This window comes from Petaurus breviceps, unplaced genomic scaffold (genome assembly GCF_028583685.1).
Source record: "Petaurus breviceps papuanus isolate PSGF00001 unplaced genomic scaffold, PetGlider_PUasm1.0 38, whole genome shotgun sequence".
NCBI lineage: Eukaryota > Metazoa > Chordata > Mammalia > Diprotodontia > Petauridae > Petaurus > Petaurus breviceps.
The window spans coordinates 14,636,254-14,649,302 of NW_027186304.1; the positions used below are offsets into that span (position 1 = coordinate 14,636,254).

Here is a 13,049-nt window from a genome sequence, read left to right on the forward strand (position 1 = left end):
TAACTTCTTTAAATGTAGTTATTTGCATGCCGTCTTCCCCATTGGATTGCGAGTTACTCAAAAGCAAAGGACTTGCCTTTCTTTGTACTGCCAGTGTTTAGCACAGTGCCTGGCACATAAAGGCACTATTGACTGACCAAATGAATTTCCTCATAGGGATGTTGTGAAACTCAAATGGAGTAATGTTTGTAAAGCGTTTTATAAACATTAAAACACTATATAAATGCCAGCTCTTATTATTAATTCATGTCTTTTCTAGAGCATGAGTGAATGTATTGAAATCAAGGCTTTTGGCTCTTCTTCTTCAGCTAAGTCTTAGTGCCTGACCCTGCTTTATACGTATGAATATGAGGATATTCAGAGTAACTTGCTTACTTTATGATGAAAGTATATGGTACAGCATTATTTACCACTCAGACTTTGGGACATTTTTTTTTTTTTGGAGGGGGGAAGCTAGGGCAATTGGGGTTGAGTGACTTGCCCAAGGTCACATGGCTATTTTTTTGTTAAGTATCTGAAGCTGGCTTTGAACTCAGGTCTCCCTGACTCCAGGGCTGGTGTTCTATTCACTGCACCACCTAGCCACCCCTACTTGGGGACTTCTAAGCCCAATTCAATTCTGTTCATCCTCTGTATAGAAATAGGAACAATTCTGATATAGTTACCAGGATCCACATAAAAGTTGGCAGTACTAGTCTGCCTCTCTTCTATCTTGCCAAGTTAATTTATAGGGTAATTTCATATCTTCTGAGGAAATCATGAAAACTGAAAGGAATCTACCGACCCTCTACAGACCATTTATCTGACCCGAGAGGGTTGCTCCATGAGAAACAAAAATAATTTTCCCCCTGCTGGCTGGTTATGACTGTCTAACTCACAAAAAGACAGAAATAGCACTGAGGCTAATGAATAGCTCAAACAAGCTCACACTGCTGAAACTCTATTCTTCACTGCTTTTTCTCAGCTACCATTTCACCCTAGAATTCCCCACAGTTTCTGGGGTCTTCTTACCCTGGAACATCACTCTGTCATGCCAATCTCCCTCTCTTATTAGTGAGTTCCTCTTGCAACCTCCATTTTGAGGAAGGACCTGGGCCAGTCATCCTTCATTCCTCTACTGCCTCTGATTATCACTCTATAGATTTAGTGGGTAGCTTCCTTCTCAACCCACCTCACTTTTTACCTCTCCTTTATGTCTTGTCTTCCCTTAATAGAATATAAGCTCTTTGAAAGCAGGGGATGTCTTTCTTTTTGCATGTGTTTATATCCCCAGTTCTTAGCCCAGTCCTTGTCACAAAGTCAGAACTCTATAAATCCTTGTTGACTTGACTTATTGAATTACAAAGTTGCATGATGATTGCATTCAGCAAACAACCAGCAAATGGCAGTAGCAGGTCCTCAGGGAAAGCAACAAGTGGCAACTTTAGGGGAAGAGAAATATTTCACTTGGGACACTTGGCTAATAGCAACTGCTGTCTAAGATACACATTTTCTTTCTCACATCGATGGAGTGGGAGAATGTGTGTGTGTGTGTGTGTGTGTGTGTGCGTCTACACATACATGTACACTCACAGGACAAAAACCTTAACACCATAATGAAGGAAATTAAAAAAAAGTGACTGGTGGGGGGGCTAGGTGGTGCAGTGAATAGAGCACAGTCCTGGAGTCAGGAAGACCTGAGTTCAAATGTGGCCTCAGACACTTCACACAAAAGCTAGCTGTGTGACCTTGGGCAAGTCACTTAACCCCAATTGCCCTTCAAAAAGCAAAAAGGATTTAAAAAAGTGACTTGCTCAGAACTTCTAAACATAGAAAATTAGATTCCAATCAAAACTTATTTACAGATTGCCTACAGAAATACACACACACATGCACACACAAGACTGCAAACTCTAAGATGCATAGTGGTTAAATTCAATAGTGCAATCAGAAGCAAGAAGTTCTTCAAGCCATTAGGGGAAAGAACTTTAAATACAAAGGAAAGGACATTCAGATAAAACAAGACTATTCCACACTCACTGGATTAAGGAGGAGGGAAAAGGAAAATGTGTTTCTAAGAGCAAAGGAGCTCAGGATGCAATCAGAGTGATCTGTCCTGGAAATCTGTGCCAACCATATAGGATAAAAGATCAACATTCAATAATAAAGAAAAATTTGAAACATTTTTAGAAAGAAAACCAGAACTGAAGAGATTTTTTGCCCCTTGAACACCCCAAATAACAAAAATTCAAGAGGAATATATATATATATATATATATATATTCAGCAATTCAGCAGGCAAGGACAGTAAGAGCAAAAGAGATAACAGAGGGACTGGGAAGAGACTTTTAAAAAAATATATACAAGAAGATAGAGGTGACAGTAGAAATCTGAGGTAATAGTGGGAAGGCAGACTGGGAACATTATGGACAGAACCTGGCAACACCTTGCCTACAGTTGAATGCCACATTTTGTGGGACTATATTACAACAAGAGATATCATAAAGGAGGAGAAAGAAAGGAGATACAAAGCAGTGAATGATGTGCCTGGGGCACATCAAGAGCTAGTAATGAGAAGGTGAGTTCTGTGGTTTCAGAAAGAGAAAAACCTGTAGCAAAGTGGGTAGAAAGCTAGAAAGATCTAAAAGAGGAGGAGAAAAAGGAATTACTTTGGAAGTGAGAGAAGGTTCCACTGATGAATGCTCCTATGGATGAAGAGAGATGGTTGATAAAGGGGAATGAGGACCTTATGCTGGATGAAGCCTGGAAAATTTGGTGATTGAAAGGTTTGTCCTGGTAGGAAGGGAGAATTGGAACTTCTGGCGTCAATTGGCTTTTGGAGAAGTGGTTCAGCAAGGCCATAGGGAGGAGATTTCTAGGTAAATGCTTTAAAAAGGTCAACAAGAAAGTCTCTAGATTGGTGTAGGGATGTATAATCTGGGTGGGGGTAGGACAATGGCCTTAATATTTCTCTCTGTCAGCTACAATAATTAGCATTGTTTTCAAAGTGAGGCATAATGGGAAAGGAAATCATTGGGGCAAGCTCTACAAGCCAGAGGCAGAAAGAACTGAAATGGGAGAGCCTTGAATACATACTCTGGAAACTTTGACTGCGTAAAGAATGCAGAGAAAAAAAAGAGACCAGATAATTAAAAGGGTCAAGAATCAGAGAATGAAGGTCTTAAGTAAACAGAAAGAGAAGACAAATGAAGAAAATGAGAGAAATTCTTTTTGAAAGGGGGCACAAAATGAAAATTTTGAACTAAGGAACAAGACTAACTGAATGGGAAAAGAGGAAAGGGGAATATCAATTGAGAAGAATGCATTGGGAGGGGAAGGAAAGAGCCAGTGTATATAGAACCACCTTATAAGCAGATTAAAGCAAAGTAACTGGAGGAATATAATACTCTCTATAATAGAAGAGGGAACTTGAAACTGACACTCTTTTATACAAATAACATTAGTGCATCTAGGATAAGAAGGGAAGTGGCTGAATACTGGAAAAAAAACAACTTTGTATCAAATTACTCTGATCAAGGTTTGGTATTTAAGATACACAAAAATTGGGGGCGGCTAGGTGGCACAGTAAATAGAGCATCAGAACTGGAGGTCAGGAGTACCTCAGTTCAAATCCAGCCTCAGACACTTAACACACACACACACACACACACACACAAAAACTAGCCATGTGACCTTGGGCAAGTCACTTAACCCCAATTGCCCTCCAAAAAGCAAAAAAAAAAAAAAGATACACAAAAAATTAACTAAGTTTATATACCAAGGGAATCTTTCATCCAAAATATTTCTAGTGGTACTTTTTGCGTTAAGAATAAAAAAAAAAAAGTAGACGACCATTACCTGGGAGTGACTAAACAAATTGTCGTTCATGAATGTAATGTTATATTACTTTACTGTAAGAAATTATGTATTATTGCTATAAGAAATTATTCTGTAAAATTATTTTACTGGATTAGAAAAAAATTATAAAATTCTTTTGGAGAAGCAAAAAGTCAAGAATATCAAAGGAAAAATGAAAAAAATTACAGAAACTAGGTTTAGCAGTACAGATCTTAAACTGTACCATAAGGTAGTAATTTTCAAAACTTTTGGAAAAAAAAAAACTTACCTTTCATTGGCTAAGAAATAGAAATAGAGCAGACATAAAATTTACAGCAATAAATAAACATAACAATCTTGTATTTGATAAGTGTAAAGACTTAAGATTTTGGAATAAGAATTCATTATTTGGTAAAAATTATTGGGAAAAATGGAAAGTAGTATAATGAAAAAAATCTCACACAATTTATTAAGATTAGGTAAAAATGGATACGTGACCTAAATGTAAAGAGAGATTTTGCAAGAAAATTAGAAGAACATGCAACATATTACTTATCAGGCAGAAAGGAGAACAATTTATGAATAAACAAGCAATGGAAAAATTTGGTGCAAAATGGATAATTTTGAATACTTTAAAATTTTTGTATAAACAAAAAATATATGTAGCCAAAATTAAAAGGAAAGCAGAAAATTTGGGAAAATTTTAATAAACAGTTTATCAGATAAAGGTATTACATATAAAATATATAAAGAACTTTGTCAAGTTTGTAAGAATACAAGTCATTCACCAATTGACAAATGGTCAAAGGATATAAACAGGCACCTTTCCAATGAAGAAATCAAAACAACTTATATAAAAATGATCTAAATGATTATTGATTAGAGAAATGCAGATTAAAACATTCTTGAGATGTCATTTTATATCTACCAGATTGGCTAAAATGATAGGAGGGGAAATTGATGAATGTTGTAGAGGATGTGGAAAAATTGGGACACTAATTCATTGTTGGTATAATTGTGAAATGATCCAACAATTTTGGAGAGCAATCTAGAATTTTGTCCAAAAAGTTATTAAACTACCTATACCCTCTGACACATCAATGCCACTCCTTTATTAGGTTTATTTCCAAGATAATTAGGGAAAAGTGGAAAAGAATCTATTTGTTCTAAACTATTTACAGCAGCTCTTTTTTTTTTTTGATTGGAAAAGAAGTGGAAATTACAGGGATTCCTATCAATTGGGGCATGACTGAACAAGCTGTGGTAAATAATTGTGATGGAATACTACTATGTTATAAGAAGTGATGAGCTCAATGATCTTAGAAAAACATGAAAAGCCTTGCACTAAAAAATGAAGGGCAAAATGAGTAGAACCTAAAGAACACTGTATAAGCTAAAAGCCATATATTTTTTTAAGAATAACTTTGTACCCACATTTACAAAAGTATTTCTAGAAGCTCTTTTTGTTGTGGCCAAGAATTCGAAATTGAGGGGATGCCCATCAAGTGGGGAATGACTAAACAAATTGTGGTATATTAATGTAATGGAATACTATTGTGCTGTGAGAAATGATGAGCAGGCAGACTTCAGAAAAACCTGCAAAGACCTATATGAGCTGATTCTGAGTGAGGGGAGCAGAACCAGGAGAACACTGTACACAGTTACAGCCACGTTGTGTGATGATTAACTTTGACAGATTGACTCTTCTCAGCAATGCAACATTGGAAGACAACTCCAAAAGGCTCATGATGGAAAACACTATCCACATCCAGAGAAAGAATGCATCTGAATGAAGACCAAAGCATACTATTTGCTCTCTCTCTTTTGTTTCCTTTTGTTTCTTCTTTCTAGGGGTTCATTCCATTGGTTAAAATTCTTCTATACAACATGACTAATGTGAAAATGTTTAATATGATTTTTTTATGTAGAACCATATCAGATTGCATGCTGTCTTGGAGAGGGGGGAAGAGAGAGAGGAGGAGAAAATTTAAAACTCAAAAGCTTGTGGAACTGAATGTTGTAAGCTAATATATATGTATATATGTATATACATATATATTTATATTTAAAAAGTAAAACAATAAGAATAACTTTGTGTGAATAAGTTTTTATATCTGATTATTATAAATATACAAATTAACTATAAAGGAAATTTGAAAGATGCTGTCTGCATTAAGAGAAAGAACTGATAAGTAGAAATATGTATTGAATAATTATATATATATATGTATGCATATATATGTGTGCTTATGTGAATACACACATATGTAAGAACAATGTATCAAAAACAATCAAAAATAAATGTAACAAAATTATAAAGGTTAAATAGGACTCAAATTTGCAACTATGTGGCAAAGTGAATAGAATGTTGGTCCTGGAATTAGGAAGACTCACTTCCCCTGTGTTCAAATCTAACCTCTGACATTAACTTAACTCTGTGAAGATGGGCAAGTCACTTAACCCCATTTGTCTCAATTCCCTCATCTGTAAAATGATTTGGAGGAGAAAATTACAAACTACTTCAGTATCTTTGCCAAGAAAACCCCAAATGGGGTCATGAAGAGTTGGATATGACTGGAAAACGACTGAAGTTTGGGGGAAAAAGGGACCCAAATAAAGAAATATGAGAAGATACTCCAAACCTATCCCCCAAGGAGGTGAAAAATCCACAGGTATTACACGTTGCATATGTTTTAAAATTTTTCAATGTATCCATCAAAATACTAACTTTTTCTATACTCTCCAAAAACACTGTATGTTATATGGTATGGCTCTTGGAGAAGGGAGCAGGGAGCAAAAGGAAGAATATATGGAATACTACTTTAATTTAAGGAATAGAAAAACATTTAAAAATCATTAAAAAGGAACTAATGTAGGCAAATATGACCCACAGTGCTAGACTTAGGGTTAAGGGACTTTTATCTAAATCCTACCTCTACCACTTAATTATTTATTCTATCATGATCAAGTCACTTTACTTCTCTGAGACTGTTTCCTTATGTGTATAATTAGGGGGTTGGGCTAGATTTTCTCATTCTCAGTTTATTATCCTATGAATCTTAATCCACATTTTAAATGTAAAATTATCCATGTCCTCTTAGAAACTCAAAATATTCTTTCTTATTCTTATAAAGTTGGGTTAAAAACACCTTTTGAAAATTGGACATTAGAATAATACTAGCATTTTGTTTCATTTTTGCTAGATTTGCTATATATATTTTGCCTTTATTTTCTATAACATCTAGCAAGTTATGTTATTTTATGAACCAATCACCCAAGCCCAATTATCCACCAGTAGTATCTCTGCCATTTTTGCCTGAACGGTAAAAATTTTAATATCTTTGGAGACACTATGAATCTAGCTCTCAGAAAATGCATTATACTAATTACCTTAATAACTCCACTTATGTCAGTGCTTCAAGGATCTATAATTTTCATGTGGCTATTCCTCCATGCATGTTCATCACAACCATTCTGTAACTTATTAAATAGTCTTACAGGGTTACTGTGGCTGAAAAAATCCACCATCCCCATGGCTAACCTTTGTCATTGTCTCATATATAACTTAACTAGACTGATCCTTAGCTGACAAACATACTCAATGCCTAGGCCATCTCTTCCATCTCAATAAGACCTAGTGAGACATATGCTTCATAGACATAGCTTTCAAGAGCTTGGAATCATGTCCACACACACACACACACACACACACACAAACTAGCCTAGGAAATTGACTTTTGGTGGATATAACATTGAGCCCAAAGCCAAAAAAATAAAATAAATCTGATTGCAAAGTTATATTTATTCTTGGTAGTAAAGAAATCTTTCCTAGAAATCCCTTAAGTATGAGTATTCAAAGTATTTGAAACATTTGTTCTCTACTATTTCAATAAATTCAGTTTGTGTGCGGTTCCTCAGAATAAAGGATCCACACATTGCTCACATGTATGAGCTTTGTCAAAAAATAACAAGTTCTTTTGCACTTCAAATGGTTTACTAAGACATCGTTGAGAGGATTTCCACTAATATTGTGAATCGAAATTCATTCATGTCTTCATAGGTCATGAGTTGCAGGGGGAGGGGAGTGGATACGATCAATTGGTAGACTCATGTTCTGGTGTTTAGTCATTCTGATTAGGTTGATCTTTGGTCAACAGCTATAGCATCCATAGTCAAATCTGTGCTCAAAGCATTTCCAATATGTAGTTTCTGAGAAAACCCAAGGGTCATCCTAAATCAGCGTGAACAATTGGAATGTGACATTAATGGAGGACACGTTCAGAGAGCCTTCATGGTTTAGTAAAATTTTCAAACAATTTCCCTTTTGGTTGGCTCCATATGTCTTTAAAACACACACACACACACACTCACACACACACACATACGCACACACCCTTTGAATAGGGATTGCTTTTGTTTCTGTTTGAATTACATTTACCAATTATTCATTTTAATTAGCTACTAAAATGTGACATACATAAAAAAAAAAATCTCACCCACTGGGAGACATAGCATTTGCTCTATTATCCCACAAATTAGAGATATGTCCCTCACCATCATCTCCCCGACACACAAAAAAATTAAAGTTGTAATAATTTGTCCCTAACATTTCAGATAGAAAGGAATGTTACTAACCCTATTTAGAATAGTAAGTCCACACTATACTACACAAAATCCATTTCACATTCCTATTCTATTTTTGTATTTTCCTGACCTTTACATCACTGTTGCTTGGAGCCTAGCTTAAAATATCTTTTGATGTGACCCAAACCATTTTGTAATTTCTTAGACTGCAAACATGAATAAAATCACATTTTTCCCTCCTTTATATGTAGCAATTATTGAGCCACGGAGAGGAGTGAGGAGGCAATGTAAGTATAGTGAAAAGACAAGTGTCCGTGCTGTCAGAAGAACCGGGTTTCAATTCCTGCCTTTTTAAAAAAGTTTGAAAGTGCAGTGGTCACTCAACAGTCCTCTCTCATTGCTGATTCATATAGAAGCTTTGATATATTCCATTTCTGACATGGTCCAGTTTGTCCCTTTCCAAGTAACCAGATCCAAAGGGAACACTGTATTTCTACCAGCTTTAGTGAAGACACATGGTTGTCTTTAGCCCTACCAGAGCTCTGAACTCCTCTGCCAAAGTGACCCATTCACCACCCTCAGCCTCCCCAGGTAGCAAGGCTTACAGGTGTGTGCCACCATTAGCGGTCTCAATTCCCAATAGCCAATAGCTAGAATTTACATAGTATTTTATGGTTTGCAGATTACTTTACAAATATGTTTTGTCTCATGTTTTCGTGTCTCATGTTATTCTTCAGCAACACTTGGAAGTAGGTATAATTATTCTCTCAGGTTTACAAGTGAAGAAACAAAGGTAGGTAATGTTAAGTGACATGCCCAGGGTAATACAACTAAGTTAATTTTTGAGGCTACATTTTAACTCCACATCAAAGACTAACCATTTTGCCTGCCTCAGAACCCATGGTTTTCACATTATGTATGTGACATTAGGCAATTTATTTACTACCTCCCTTAGTCTTGGTTTCATTGTGTATAAGTGAGAATGCAAAAGGTGGCCTCTGTGGTCCCTTCCCTTTTACCTATTTTCCTATGTTATGGAGGAAAACTGTGCTATTTTTTTGCCACATTGCAAGAGATAAACATTTACTAATGTAGGATAGAAGATATGTTGCTAAGACAAAGGACCTATGCATGAATCCTATATAAATTGTGTGAGTTTTTAAAAAAAATTCATTCAACAGCCTCCTACCTGTTAAGCATATGCAACATGCAACAGACTGTGCACTCAGGAAGCAAAAAACACCCAAAAAACAATCCTAGCCTATTCCCTAAAAGAACTTACAATTTATTATTTGGGAGACATCTATCCTGTGACATGAACACAAATAAATGTGATACAAGGTGGAAAGTAATATGAGCAATGAAGAGGCACAAAGTACCCTATGAAAGTTTAGGAAGGAAGAGCTAACTTTCAACTGTCAGTCAATTGGCATATAGTAAGTATGTATGACAGTTCAGACTCTGTGTGTATATATATATGTGTGTGTGTGTGTGTGTGTGTGTGTGTGCTGGAAGAAGGGAAAGAAAATGGTCATAATTATTGGAGTACAATCACAAAACAATTTTCACACAAATAAAGTCAGATTTAAATAACTGGAAAATAACAGTTGCTCATGGGTAGGCTGAGTTAATATAATAAAAATGACAATTCTACTTAAACTAATTTACATATTCAGTGCCATACCAATCAAACTACTGAAAATTATTTTATAAAGCTAGGAAAAATAATTTCTGTAAGAACAAAATGTAAAAAAATAATCAAGGGAATTAATGAAAAGAAATGTACAAGAAGATGGCCTAGTCATACCAGATCTAAAACTGTATTATAAAGCAGCAATCATCAAAATATTTGGTACTGGCTAACAGAGAGGTGGATCAGTAGAATAGGTTTGGGATACAAGACATGGTAGTCAATGACTATAGTAATCTGTCTGATAAACCCAAGACTACAGATTTTGGCATAAGAACTCACTATTTGACAAAAAGTGCTGGGAAAAATGGAAGAAACTGGGCAAAGACCAACATCTTACACCATATGCCAACATAAGGTCAAAATAGGTACATGATTTAGACTTAAAGGCTAATACCATAAGCAAATTAGGAGAGCAAGGAATAGATTACCTTTTGGATATATGGAGAGTGGAAGAATTTATGACCAAACAAGAGATGGAGAACATCATGAAATACAAAACAGATAAATTTGGTTACATTAATTTTATTTTCCACAAACAAAGACAGTGCAACCAAGGTTAGAAGGAAATCAGAAATCTGGGAACAGTTTTTTACAGCCAATGTCTCTTATAAGGGCCATATTTCTAAAATATATGGAGAACTAAATCAAATTTAGTAGACTATAAATCATTCTTCAGTTGATAAATGGTCAAACCATATGAACAGGCAGTTTTCAGAGAAAATTAAAACTGTATTTAGTCATATATTTAGTCTAAATCACTATTGATTAGAGTAATGCAAATTAAAGCAACTTTGAATAACATATCATACCTATCAGTTTGGCTAATAAGACAAAACAGGAAAATAAAAAATGTTGAAGAAGATGTGGGAAAGTTGGAACACTATTGCATTGTTGGTGGAGTTGTGACCTGACCCAATCATTGCGAAAAACAATTTGGATACATGCCTTAAGGACTATAAATTTCTGTATATCCTTTAAAATATTTATAGAAGTTCTTTTTGTGGTGGCAAAGATTGGAAACTGAGGGGAAACTCACCAATTGAGGAATGGCTGAACAAGGGATAGCATATGAATATAATGGAATACTACTGTGCTATAAGAAATGACAAACAGGTGGATTTCTGCAAAACCCGGAAAGACATATAAACTGATACTGAGTGAAATGAGTAAAATCAGGAGAACACTGTACACAACGAAAGCAACATTGTGCAATGATTACCTATGATAGACTAGGCTCTTCTCAGCAATACCATGATCTAAGATAATTCTGAAAGACTCATGATGGAAAATGATAAGCACACCCAGACAGGAAACTGTGGAATCTTAATGCAGATTGAAGCATACTATTTTCTCTCTTCTGTTTTTTTCTCTTTTATTCTCATGTTTTACCCTTTTTGTTCTGACTCTTTTTTCAGAACATGACTAATGTGGATATATGTTTAATATGACTGCGCATGCATAGTCATATCAGATTGCTTACTGTTTTAGGGAAGGAAGAGAAGAGGGATGAAGAAAAAAATTTGGAACTCAAAATTTTATAAAATGAATGTTGAGAACTATCCTTAGATGTAATTGGAAAAATAAAATGCTATTAAGTGAAAAAATATATATTTTTTAAGAAACCAAGGTTTATTTTTCAATCAGCATTTTTCCAACACTATTAGAGCATCTGGGTTTTAAGACCACTCTGTGGTAGTTCCTACCCACTCAGTGGCCTGAGCAGTAGGAGCCGCAGACCAGTCCTCAGTAGCTGGCTGAGCACTTCAATCTTCGGTGGGGAACTGCTGAATGGGCACAGATGGCACCTGTACTCCCTCAGACCAATCAGCCACCTCTGGTTGAGTGGCAGTGAATTCTGGGGCGGGGGCAGTCCATTCACTCTGAAACTCTTCCTTTGTCACTGCCTTCTCAGCTGCAGCCTGCTCTTCCTTTTCAGTCTCCTCTGGATCCCTGTAGAAGTAAAGATCAGGCATAACCTCCCAGGGGTGTTCCCGGGAGATGGTACCACGCATCCGCAGGACTTCACGGGCCAGCATCCACCACATCAGACCCACCGAGTGAGCTCCCTTGTTGTTACATGGACTGGCAATGTCCACATAGCGAAGTGGGGAGTCTGTGTTGCAGACATGGTTGGGAGGTTAGCATACGATGCTTCAGTCAGAGGCTGGTGATCTGCCCGAGGATCAGTGACCACCAAGAGGCGAGGCTCCCTGAAAGCTGCCCGGATCTGGTTAGTGAAGGTGCCCGGTGTGAAACGTCCAGCAGTAGGTGTGGCGCCAGTGGCAGCAGCAAATTTCAGAACAGCTCGCTGGCCAGTGTTCCTGGATGAGACGACACTAACATCGGCTGGGTTTTCAATGGCAACAATGGCACGAGCTGCCAGCAGAAGTTTTTCCCAAGTTCTCTTCAAATTAATGATGTAGATGCCGTCACTCTTTCTTTTGTAGATACACTCTTCCATCTGGAAGTCCAGATTGCGGCCGCCCAAATGGGTTCCTGCAGCCAGGCACTTGAGGACATCCTCCTCCTTCATCTGCAGGACATCTAGGGCTCCGGACATCGTGAAAGATTCCCTTTAAAGTTACGGCGGAAACCGAGAACAACGTCGCATGGAACCCTGCTCAGGAAGCGCGGAAAAGCGTGAAAAAATATATTAAAAAAGAAAATATTTATGTATGAGTTTCCTCTTAATTTGGAACTTGAAGGAAGAGAAGGCTTTCCACAGGAGGAGACGTAGAGGGCCTGAATTTGAGGCATGGAAGTGTTGTCTATCTGCATATGCAGGAGATGGAAGACTGGGATCAGAGAACAGATAGTAATTCAATTGATCTGGAATATAGAGTACATGGAATGGAATAGTATGAAATAAGAATGAAAAAGTAAGAGCCAGAATGGAACTTTTGTACCAGGAACTTAAATACCAAGCTCAGAATTTTTTTTTTTTTTAAATTCGGTA

The 13,049-nt window shown here is 36.5% G+C and overlaps 1 pseudogene; it reads right to left on the reverse strand.

The window, feature by feature from the left end:
- Window positions 1-11,769: 11,769 nt before the first annotated feature.
- On the reverse strand, window positions 11,770-12,689 carry LOC138170002 (small ribosomal subunit protein uS2-like; annotated as a pseudogene).
- Between the last annotated feature and the right edge of the window lie 360 nt (window positions 12,690-13,049).